Source organism: Amblyomma americanum, chromosome 2 (assembly GCF_052857255.1).
Source record: "Amblyomma americanum isolate KBUSLIRL-KWMA chromosome 2, ASM5285725v1, whole genome shotgun sequence".
Taxonomy (NCBI): Eukaryota; Metazoa; Arthropoda; class Arachnida; order Ixodida; family Ixodidae; genus Amblyomma; species Amblyomma americanum.
In genome coordinates, this window is record NC_135498.1 from 136,887,628 (window position 1) to 136,900,244 (window position 12,617).

A 12,617-nucleotide genomic window follows, 5' to 3' on the forward strand; every position below is an offset into this window, starting at 1 on the left:
CCGTCGCCGTAGCTCCGTTGGTAAGAGCACCGGACGCGATATTCGGAGGTCGTGGGTTCGCATCCCACCGGCGGGATGGTTGTTTTTTTCAGCTGCTTTGTAAGTAATTTTCTTTAAGCGATTTATTAATCTAAGCGTTATTATTCCACTGATAAGCATAACACATTTAAAAAAATGAACGTTCCCCTATGCACCTTGGTATCGGTGACTGTTGGCTCCCTTCATAAATTTGTCAAACGGGCCCCTCATTTCCTTTATCTTGTCTGCTGATGGCTTAAAGAGGGTCTCTGTTCTGGCTGTCTTGATGCCATAGCTAGCATAAGAAACCTCTCGCACAGTTTCCGCCCTCGCCGTTAGAAAACGTTCGACGTCACGCTCGCGGTATTACAGGACGTGCTACGTCCGTCGCTATGGTCGAGGTTGGCGCTGGTGAAACCCTCTCAAGGCTCGCTTACACCCCGTAAACATATATTCCCACGAGAGCAGCAGATTGGACGGCCGTCGCCGTAGCTCCGTTGGTAAGAGCACCGGACTCGATATTCGGAGGTCGTGGGTTCGCATCCCACCGGCGGGATGGTTGTTTTTCAGCTGCTTTGTAAGTAATTTTCTTTAAGCGATTTATTAATCTAAGCGTTATTATTCCACTGATAAGCATGACACATTTAAAAAAATGAACGTTCTCCTATGCACCTTTGTTTCGGTGACTGTTCGCTCTCTTCATAAATTTGTCAAACTGGCCCCTCAATTTTTTTAACTTGTTTGCTATACATATATATATGTACACACACACACACACACACACACACACACACACACACACACACACACACACACACACACACACACACACACACACACACACACACACACACACACACACACACACACACACACACACACACACACACACACACACACACACACACACACACACACACACACACACACACATACATACACACACATATATATATGTGTGTATATATATATATATATATATATATATATATATATATATATACATATATATATATATATATATATATATATATATATATATATATATATATATATATATATATATATATATATATATATATATATATATATATATATATATATATACTATAACACCGGGCTTTTCAAAAGTTCCCAAGACTATAGCAGCGGCAACTAGTACATTGCAAACAGAGAATTAAGAAATACATATAATCTTGTTCAAGAGGCAGCACATTTGATCCAAAAGTACAGATAGGCAAAAAGAGACAAGATTAGTCGTGTTATGGTTACAGTGAAACCTTAAAATGTATGAAAAAGTGCTCGCATAACCTCTTTCCCTTTAAAAAATGCTTTCTCTAGGATTGTTGGGTATGTCAGTGGATTTTGGGGCGCCACTTTTTCTGGACATCGGGTTTAGTTGCCGATGAAACACATAATGTTTTCGCATTAATGAAATGCTTAGAACCATCGATACCGTGTTTCTCATAGCATCGGCCTTTCGGACTGAGCCCACCCCATGTTCGGACTTTCACCAGGCTCACTCCTCGACGCCACTCGCTCAGCATATATCGCAGAAATGTAAACGAGAATTAAAGGCTTACATAAGAGGGATTTTCAGTTTTTTAGATGCCCTATTCAAAGCTTTCTCGAGGAGCTTTGTATTTGGTTAGGAGGAACTGGGAAGATTGGAATCACGCAATGAAATATTCAAAACTGAGTGCACCGTACACGCGACACAAAATTATATCCAATGCATTTTCTTTTTTTTTTGCTATTATGAATGCTGAAGTGGTTTAACGAAATACCTCAGAGCAACAGTCCACAAATTCTCTTCCTCGCGATACTTGTACACGACACAGGCGACACTATACCATTTTGGGTCTCAGTGACACAGGGTGCATGTTTTATACTTCATTTATATTAAGGAATCAGAAAGCTTTTGTAATTTTCTTCATAATCTTTCAACTTCCTGCAGCTTTGCTAACTTGGAATTTTGGTTTATTCGTACTTTCCGGATGCTGTTTAGTGCACAACGTATGGTGTTTTACTTTATATCTATTTCAGAACGTGCCTTTTGGCTTCTAGAAAAGGTTGATCCCGACAATAACGATTCTGATATGTGATCGATACCTCGCATGTGACTATTTTGTCGCGAGCATATCGACCAGCCAGTCAAGAAAAGGCAGAGTTTAGCGTCAATCAGCTGCATTAGCAACACAAAAATTTTCCATTTACCCAAGCAGGATATATTGATTAATTATGCTTGACCGATTAGCAGGAATGAACAAGGCTCCCATGAAAACACCGATCAGAAAACAGGGTAAGACGAGGCCAAGGAAGTTTTCTTTCAGGAAACACCGACCGGACCGTCGTGTCGATTGCTAACATGGCGTACGCATGCGCAGCGCTAATGGTGCAGGGCCTTTGCTGCTGTCACAGAACTCTGAGTCAGTTACATTCTAAAAGCTTCAGTATTGATGCACAGGAAAAAATGATATATACGGTTTGCTTCGTTGATCATCGTTCGATCGACAAACGAGGCACTGTTACCCAAACAACCGACAATTATTCGAGTCCTCTCAGAAATTTTTGGGATGAAATTTCCCAACCTTCCTCCCATGGTTGATTCCTCCCATCACCGACTACCATTTGGAAGGCACCTCTGGCTTTGGAACATAAGCAGCATTGCGCACATTATTTTGTTTGTATGAATTTATTATAAATTCAATATTTATTGCATTACCATTTTAATAAAATTCTTTATAATTTATTATGACTTATAATAATCGGCCCTTACGCGAGCAGGTAAAATATTCTGACAAGATAAAGAAACAACCAAAGGCGAAAGAAAGCTAGAAATACAATTCGACTCGCCAGTTGTTACTCAATAACAAAATCAGATTCAAGTCAAAGAAACCATGGAAAGGCAAGAATAACGACGAAACAATGCATAGAGTGTTGTGCTGTAGCAAAAGAATGCAGCGCCAAAAACAATTTACGGGCAACTGATCTAACCGGCAACGTCATAAACATTTGGTTACCTTTCAGAAATAAACTGTATCAAATATTCTTCTCGTCGAAGCTGGTACGGGCTATTAGGCGCCATGGCTTCAAGATATTTTACCTAATGCCTAATAATATGCTCAGTAACTACACAGGCGCATAAGCTTTTGCTTTGAAAGCACACTCCTAAACAAATAAAATGCCTGAAATAAGATATCATTCTCCTAGGTTCATGACTTTCCTCGCTTTGTAGCGCATTATATCCCCTTTTCTCGGCATTGAACTCATAAAACAATGCAGCGACAATTGGAGGAATGATTTTGTTGAGTGCCGGATGGTCAGGTTTCCCCCAAATATATCGCAATAAAATCAAGGTTGATGCCATAACGATAAATTATGGTTGCATTGGACTTAATCTGAATAAATTTCATATATACAAAGCCTCATAGAAAACCAGAGCCCTCTACAAAACTTCTGTCATCTAAGAGCACAAAGTGTGAAACTAATTACACCTTGCACATTGCAACGTTGCACCTTGTCAGAGTAATAAGGCGAGCAGAGCTCTTTCATCAAAATAATACAGCTAGCGCACCTCTTTGGTGAAAAGTGTGGAAGCACTTGTCGTGAACATAAAACACCTTGAGACAGCGATGGTGACTGTCTTCCTGGGTTCCTTCATTCTCAAATTCACAATAATATTTCTGCGTATCATAGCAGGCACATTGAGAAACCGCAAGAATTGAACCTATGACCTTTGCAGGACTCGAACCTTTTCGCGATCACTACCATGTTTACTATCATCACCACTATCATCATCATTGCTATCTCCGACTATCACTATCATCATCATCACCATTACTATTATCATCATCGGTATCACGATTTATCACTATCGCTATCACCATCACTATCATCATCGCTAACACTATCTAGCGGTAAGTGTCACTAGCAGTAGATATATTATAACTATATATTACTATTTTTACTATGTACCTATAATTGTAACTACTATCATAACATATATGTTCCTTATCAACTGTTGCTTATTGAACTTTAGCTTTTCATTTTAATTACCATACAACTTAGGATTGACAGTTCGTGCTGACACTTTTGCGGACAACTTCCTTCTACAACTTCCGTCCACGCCACTTATGAGCCATGAAAGGCTTTTGCCTTGAAAGAGGAATAAGTTGTACTCTTTATTTCAGGGTTCTTCATTTCTCAGCTTAGACCGTAGGTGTCGCCACCTACTTCTAGTATAAGGTTGGCTCTGAAGAGCCAAAAATATGCCACAAAGCACCAGCTGATACGACAGAAAGACTGGTTAGATTTCATTTTCTGCTTTCAGTTCCAAGTTCCTTGGTGAACAATATGCCGGGACCTGCCGTCAGGAATCCGGAAAAAATCTGCTGTCGAAAAAAAATGGCGCCAGCTCCATTGTTTTTGCACTCCCTTGTTTTCAGTTCACTCTGTTCACGTTTTTTTCTAAAACCTCTATGCGCCAGATGTCCTCGGCTTGTACAGATCAATGAAAGTCGGTGTCGGTGAACCAGCGCCGGTGAGGACAGACAGTTCTTTGATGCAAGCGCCTTGGCATAGGTCTGGAAACCAGTGTGCGATGCTTTCCATGGTTACGTTTCTTTGAGGGAGTTTTTTCTGGTTGTTGCAATTTTTCTCAGATTACAATCTTTGGAATTGAAAAGTTAGCCAATGATTGCCTATCTATCTGAGTAAACGGGCTTTCCTTGTTTGAGTTCACCACACACCCTGGCCAATCACGCACAGTGGGTATGTGCAACTCGAGCAAAGGCCAATAACAAGAGAGACACCGGCCTCGCCAGCAACCTGTGCGGATGCAGTAAGCCGACGATGCCATCTGTCGAGACCCCACTACACTTTCTTGTTTAAGAGACATCGTGATATTTTTGACTGTGTAGTTCCACAGACGCACAAACGACAAAGCGCTTTCCGAGTCCCTCTGGCGTAGCCACAACGTTTTCTCCTCTTTCCATTTTCGAGCTATTTGTATTTATTTTTTCAGCAAGAAAATAAATTAGTGGAATACTGAAAGGAGAGAGCCTGCGTAGGATGCTATTGAAATGTTGGCACAGAGACATCCTTTTTGATTCCGAGCTCTTTTTCACATTCCGAGTGTATAAGTCGGTCATTGTCACTGCGACAGTGTTGCTGCTTACCTGATCATTTCACTGCACCTCTCAAATCTGCCAATTATTTCACAAAAAGAAATATTTAGCAACTTATGAAAAAATTCCGCAATGCTACCGTATCGACCCTGCTTCTGAAAAAGAAACTCTAAACAGCCTGGCCAAAGGCAAACTATCCCATATCTCGGGCACTATCTTTGCGATCAACCTTTAAGAATAGTACGAAATATCCTTCACAAGTCTCCTTTCTCATAAGGAGTATATTTTGAGTGCCTTAGAAGGATTATTTGTGAAAATCATGGGACTTCTGTTGTTCGAACCATGCAGCCGCGCAGCAAAGCCTGCTCCCGAAAAGAGTATTTTGAACGGGTAGTAATTAACCTACCAGGATGGAGCCTTCATGTCGTTACGCTGCAAAAACCACCCGTATATAGCTCTAGCCGACAAAGCCAGAGGCGCGCAAAATCACCATGTCATATAATCACAATGCACTGCCGAACATTGATAACGACGTCCGAGCTTGTGTCGTGGCCTTCAAATTGAGGTACCTCACTAATCGTGGAAGGCAAAGACATCGCGAATGACGCATGCCTCAGAGACACGCAGCTCCACGTCCTTACCTAGACGCGTATCGATCCAAACGCGCCAGTCGAAACTAAGGCCTTTGAATATCTGTGGGTAGCCCAGCAGGACGACAATCCTAAAGCCGGATTACCGTCTAGATCTGGACTGTTGTTAAGATAGCGGCTATATACCTTCTCCAACACAATTCGATCTCGACGAGTTGTACGCATTCCACCTGTCTTTCGTAGTGATAATCGCTGCCATCCGTATATCTCCAAGAGGGTGACAATGCGAGGGTTGGAAATTCTCTCCTCGAGAAATCCAATAAGAATTCATCCTTTGCTCAGAAGACCTGTCTGGAGACTTCAAAAAAGACAAAGTGAAGAAAATGGCATTCGTAACTGGGATCGAGGAACGATTCCCCTACATGCAACTGGTGATTGCATCCGGCTCCATCTGTAAGGTTAGAAACACATGCATCGATTTGGCCTCACACAACCACTTCACAGTTCAGGACTACAAGTATATCGGGGTCTTCATCCCTGGCTAATGATCGTCTCCAATGAACGCAGCAAAAACAAAGCCGCTTCATTATGACATCTAACCTGAGACTTGATTAGCAGTAACCGTCCCCTCCCCTGAACCGGATCCGTCAAAGCGACGAAAAGACAAATAATAGGATCATAAGCAATAAAAGAATGTGTCATGTGCGAAACAGAGGTAAAACCAGACAACTGGTGGTATCTATAGGTGACGTGTTACCGTAATTTCCTGCACCGAATTCGCTTAAACGCTCGTTACACAAAATACTTTCTTCATAAAATTGGTACATTAAACAACCTCTCTGTGCCAGACATGTTCTGTTCGGGAAGTTCTCGAACTCTTGGCCTTATGCTGCGAGATTATCGATAAACAATTCATGGCGTTAATAAGCACCGGAGGACTGCTGCAGGACGGCGCCTTATGTCTGCAACGTGTCCCTGGGCCCTGAATTGATGCGGTTTCGGCTGCGCGTGACACTAATCTTTGCTAGCTGTTTTAGGGACACGGGTTTTATAGATAATTTTTGATGGTTCTTGGTATTTGTGGGTGCGCGTGTGTTGCCTATGCTTGATTTGACCGTTTACCTTTGCTTTTTTTTTCTTTTCACTCTTTTCCCCTTCTCCTTTCACCCTCATCTGAACTAGCATGTAAGTTTAACTACCAGGCATACCTCGCCTCAATTATTTAAAATTACTCTCTCTCTCTTGTTTGCTGTTCACACTTTCATCTTCATGGACGGCCTGAGGACCGCTTGAGGAGAACAACTGTAGAAGACTGGGTTGTCATTGGCAGACCAACAGTATACCTGTGGTCTTTATTCTCGTATAATCACACATTGCCCGATGCATTCCCATCTACAGCACGTTTTAACGTTCACAGCAGAAATGTATTGTAGAGCTTGAAGCACGAGCTTGATCCCCTACTGCAAAGCTCGCCTAGATAACAAAAAATAGGGGGACACTCTTTTAAGTGTATGACACGGCATGGTTAGTCCATGTTTTTCTTTACACAGATTCATTTTTCTTTGGTCGTGTTCGCACAGTTGTGACAATTATTACAACATCGTTCCCACATTCTTGTTTTTGAACTATTACTAGCATGCCTCGAGTTCACTTGACTAACTACACCCTAAACACGAATGACACGAGATGGGAGGTTTACCGGTGTTCGTCCGCTTTAGAACTATGGATCGCCAGACGCGAACACGGTAAAATGGAGCGCATGCTACAATAAACACCAAAGTAACACGAGCTAGAACTGACGGCGTGCTTTCGAGGGCCGCAATCGTTCATCAACCGTCTCTAACGGAGTGGTTATCGGGCATTCTGAACCTTCCGCATGGTGTAGAAAAAAAAACGGCACGGCAACTGAGGCGGAGCGAGGTCGAATTGCTGCTGCTGTTCCAAAGAACGCGCCAGTGGAACTGTGTACTCTTAAGTGTTTCGCTTAGTTGCGGAACGAAGCAGCAAGTTTTGGTTTCGGTTGAGATGCAATCGACAGCAGGCGGCGCAAAGGATCAGAAGACGGCGAGAGAATCGTGAGTGCGGACGCTGCGACCGTAAAGCCGCTCTACGATCGTTTTTTTTTTTCGCATGCCCACGCGTCCTTACGACCATGCGCAAGGGCGCGTGACGGCGCGTTGCGGATGAGGTGCTGTATGATGACGTTTGCTGCATACGACCGAGCGGACGACTCAGGCGTTCTGATTGGCGTGCTCGTGTAGTGCGGCCAGTGCGGCAGCGCAGGCATGTGCGGTAGCAAAACACGAATATATCTTGACGTACGAATACACACACTGATAGTGTGGCTCACCGGAGACATGTTTAGCTGCGAGATTTTTCGTAGCAGGTAAAACCGTGATCGCTGTGATAGCCTAATGGATCTCGGTGCGGCCGATTATGATGTCCGCTAATGAAGTCGCAACAAACTTTGCAACACCGCAGGCGAGGGTCTGAAGCAGCGTCACGGGAAAAGATTAACGTTCACGTTATTTCTGCTTCAGAAAGTGAGAAAAGGCATCACACCACGATCATGACACAACTCGTTCGACCGCTAGTCGGCTAGACTCCACTGAAGACCACCCATATATGCAACCTTTCTAACTACGGTCTCAAATTTTCGAGTTATAATATTTAAAGAGTGCCCCCATTGAAAGTTCCCTAACATGCAATAATGATTTCAGGACGACGGTGCGATTCGTATTACGAATTCTAGGAGCCAAGGATACAAGGCTAGAACAAGCTATATGTTAGCAGTAAATATTCGATCGTATGTAATTATAACTGGTAAATTCACATAGTCAAGATCAAGCACAGGTTAAATCATCAGTTATTCAATCTAGCACACTGGAGTATTATTACATTCATTATATTTGCCTTCATTTTGCAGATTTTTTACCCTCCATGCACACTTAAGTTGTCATCTATAAACGTTGGTTGTAATTCTCAAGTAAACAAGCCTCCTTGCTGTCTGCCCACTTAACTGTTATAGCAAAAGTCACCTAATCATCGATATAGAAAGTCTGTGCTAAATTTTGCATGTATTTAAAGTTCCACATTTTAGCACGCTGCTGTCGAATACGAAACCAAATGCACGACAAAATTATGACATTCCCAGTAATTTGGATTATGCAAAATCAGTTGTAACTGCAGAAGTTGGGAATTTCACAGAAGAGTGACCGACCAACAGTACTAATTTCTCTCTGCATTGTTATTCGGACCGTTAGAACAGCCAAAATAGAAATAGCACAGAGTGGTGACAATTAAAAGGGACAAGCCATCTATCACTGCGCTGAAATGCATGGCTTTGTTTTTTGCACAGTGAGAGCTGGCCACCAGTTTTAATTTAGCAGTCATTCTTTAGTTCATATTGCATTAGAATTGCACAAGCTGGAATGCAGCAGTGCAAACAAGCCTGGAGGATTGCTCAGAGCCACTCAATAGTGACATGCAGAAACAAGCTCGCATGTTGTCTGTACAACTATAAAAAATTCTGAAAGTGCCCATGTGAACAAGTACAAAGTGGTTGCTTTGTACTTAGTAAAAGGTCATACATGCCTTTTACCTTCACTGTAAACATAACATAATGAGGGAGTTGATAAACTGGCTTACATCTGGATGGCTCCTGGTTGAGGTTGGGAAAGAATGCTTCATATATTTAGGGAAAAAGTAGGAACTGACCATGCATAGTGGTTATCTCAAGGATAATTTGTAGAAATATATTTACAAGGTGAAAGTTGCGTTGTTACAAAGTTCAATGAAAGAAAAAATGACCATGTGTGTGTGGAGTATACATGCATATATCCTGTCATAAAGCTTTGCAGTAATATTTAGGAATTTTTTCTGGCCAGAAAAAAATTGAAGGATCATAGCAGTGATTCTGGTTCCCAAAACAGCAGATAATGTGAGCATTGCCTGCACCACTTGTCACGTATAAAATTTTCGAACGTGCTAGCTGTTGTTATTAGCAACATCTTCTGCAAAGTAAAGCTTATATCATTGCCAGTTGATTTTCAAACTGCCAAAGTGCCCTTCAGTCATAGCTTATGTTAAAATGGCTTTAATTGTGAACTTAACTGCTTGAAGTTGTTTGCCTAGGTTATGCCTACTTTTTGGTTTTATATAGGAAGTGTATGTGAATTTAAACAGTCCTAGAAGGGCTGCAAGCATTAGGCAAACAAATGTCTTGTTCTGTGGCCTCCTTTTTAATGCACCATGATGATAATCCTCCTCAGGGCCTTATATAAAAACTCCTGTTACTAATGTAATGAAAGCAGCAACTCTATGAAAAATTTATTATTGAGTAAAAACTTATGCCTTTCCATGTGATTCATTGATATCAATGTAAGAAAATCACATTCATACACAAAATTCACAGCAGCTGCAGTCTGACTCCATTGATGACGACAGAACTACATGGTACATTTAGCTTTATTATAGATGAGAAGGAGGCAACCTTTTAAATATACTGCAAATGCTGGCTCGATAACATATCTGGCTGACCATTTCAGATGAGGATAAGGATCGAATGACGCACGCACATAACAATTACATGCGTAAACATACGGAACCAGCTTTTAACTACATCACATAATGGAATTCTGTGTTGCTTTGCTCGAAGCAGGGTAGGATACAAGCACAAAGAAAACACTGACACATATCAGCTCGTAATAGAGAGAGACGGGTATGGCTGACAGTAAAAATTAATAATGCAGTCCTATTAAAATTGGCAAACAAGCCATTCTCAAGCTCGCAGGCGGTTGTTCTGGAGGGTAGGAATGTTGACATTGATAGTGGGATGCAGACCATTTAGCAATGAATGAAGACTAGTTAAATTAAACAGTCAAAGAAAGGTCAATCATGAGTGTGAGAAAAAGGGGAGGGCCAAGTACGATACCTGAGTTTCAAAAAAGGAAAGGCAGGATAAGCAAGAGTTAGTATGGGCCGACTACTGCTAGCTGACTAGGATCACTTAAATCCCGCTCAGAACAGTACAATGCAAGGCATTCTTGAATTAAGGATTTTATCGCATGCTTTCTCAAAGAGGCAAGTGTATGTCACGAACAACGAAAAGTTGGCTATCACAGGAATGCTTTTCAAAAAGCATACCGATCTTGAAGGAACAATTTAATGGGCCGCAACAATTTAGCACTGTGACAGTACGTAATGTTTTTTCACGATTAGCAATCAATGCTAGTTATAAAAATGGTGCAATGGTTTGGTGCTTGTGACATTATCAGAACTAAAACATTTACCACATTCTCTTGTATGCAGCCATGCCTTGTTAATATCCACCCTGTAATATGTTGGCTTGAATTATGGACAATTTTTTGAGGGATGAAACTTTATAAAAGCATGCATGCCTTAACATGGAAACTTCCTGTTTGCACAACTGACAGGGCTTAAATGCACAAAGCCCATTTGTACCCGCATATTTTTGCCGTGTAATATGGACTGCAATGTGAACGTCTGTACTGTGGTAACCAGATACTATAACATAGCGCAAGGACTGTTAGAAGTGTTTGGCGACAAATACAGGCTGAATCATATGGCGGTTGCACCCTGGGTTTGCCCTAATACCACTTGCAGCATAGCGTGCAGTTTTTGTTAAACCTTGAACTGCCAGGCACGCCAACTCTCTCCGCTTGCGCTTTCTGACTGACAAAGCAGTTCTCTTTCTGGTGTCAAAACCATTAGCCTTGAAAGGCTTGGCGACTCGTTTCTTGGCGCACTTTGTTCGCGGCACAAATTAATTAATTACGCCACTCGCTAACTATATAACATTTTTGTTATAATCTCGCAGATGTTTACTTGCAACACTAATTTAATGTTTTTTTTTAAACAAAGCACATGGCACGAAGAAAGAAACTACTCGAATTAAAGCATGTTGGGCACAGAACTGAGCACAGGTGCAAAGCAGAGAATCTGCAAATACAATGCAAGCAGTAAGGAAGTGGGCTGAAATTAAATGTGGTTTCAACCTCGACAGGTTGATGGATGCAACGGCACTGTAGGGCTTTCAGAAACGGCACAATGTCAACATTGCAGGGCCAACCACAGTACAATAGCGCATAGCACATTTTGAGAAATCAAAATAAACCTTGTTAACGTATTTTCGGCAATATGCACAGATATAGCCCTGTCACGACCATACGACAAATGTGAACAGATGCGTGTTCGCAGAAACCTATAGATGAACATTGCGGAAGGTGTAAACAAGCATCTACATTCAAGCAAAGAAATTTATAAATGCAGCAAATCAAAGAAGTTCAAGGAAAACGGGGAAGAATTTTACAATTCTGAAGAATACATTCTCATAGGCTCACTACAGGTTTCATCCTGCCGGCAAATAATGTTCAGTGCAGGCAGTCACAGGTAAATGAACGCAGCATATGCATGTGTACGCGTGCATTAATGGCATATGCTTCCAAATGTTTTGAGCTTACACAAGCTGGTACAACTCACTTAGGAAGCGCTTGTTAAAAACTGTTCGACACCAATAAAGCCAAGTTGTTGAGCACCTCGGCGACATCAGTGCAGTGAAAGCAACAATAAATATTGGATCAGGTGGTGATTCAAAGAGTACACTTTCTATCTAGATTGTCATTGCTCACGGAGCACTTCGAAATCACTGCATTTTACCAATAGCCATGGCAATTACGATAATGCACTTAACAATGCAAGCATTTGTCTAAAATCCAACTTCACTCCACGCTGCTAAGCAAAAAATAAATTGCATCACAGCAGTTTATTGAAACGGGTTTTCATTTTTAATAACGATTTGCTTTTATGGAAAACTCTGTAAGTACAGTTCTCAACCGGAACCAAAGTGTTCATATTAAAA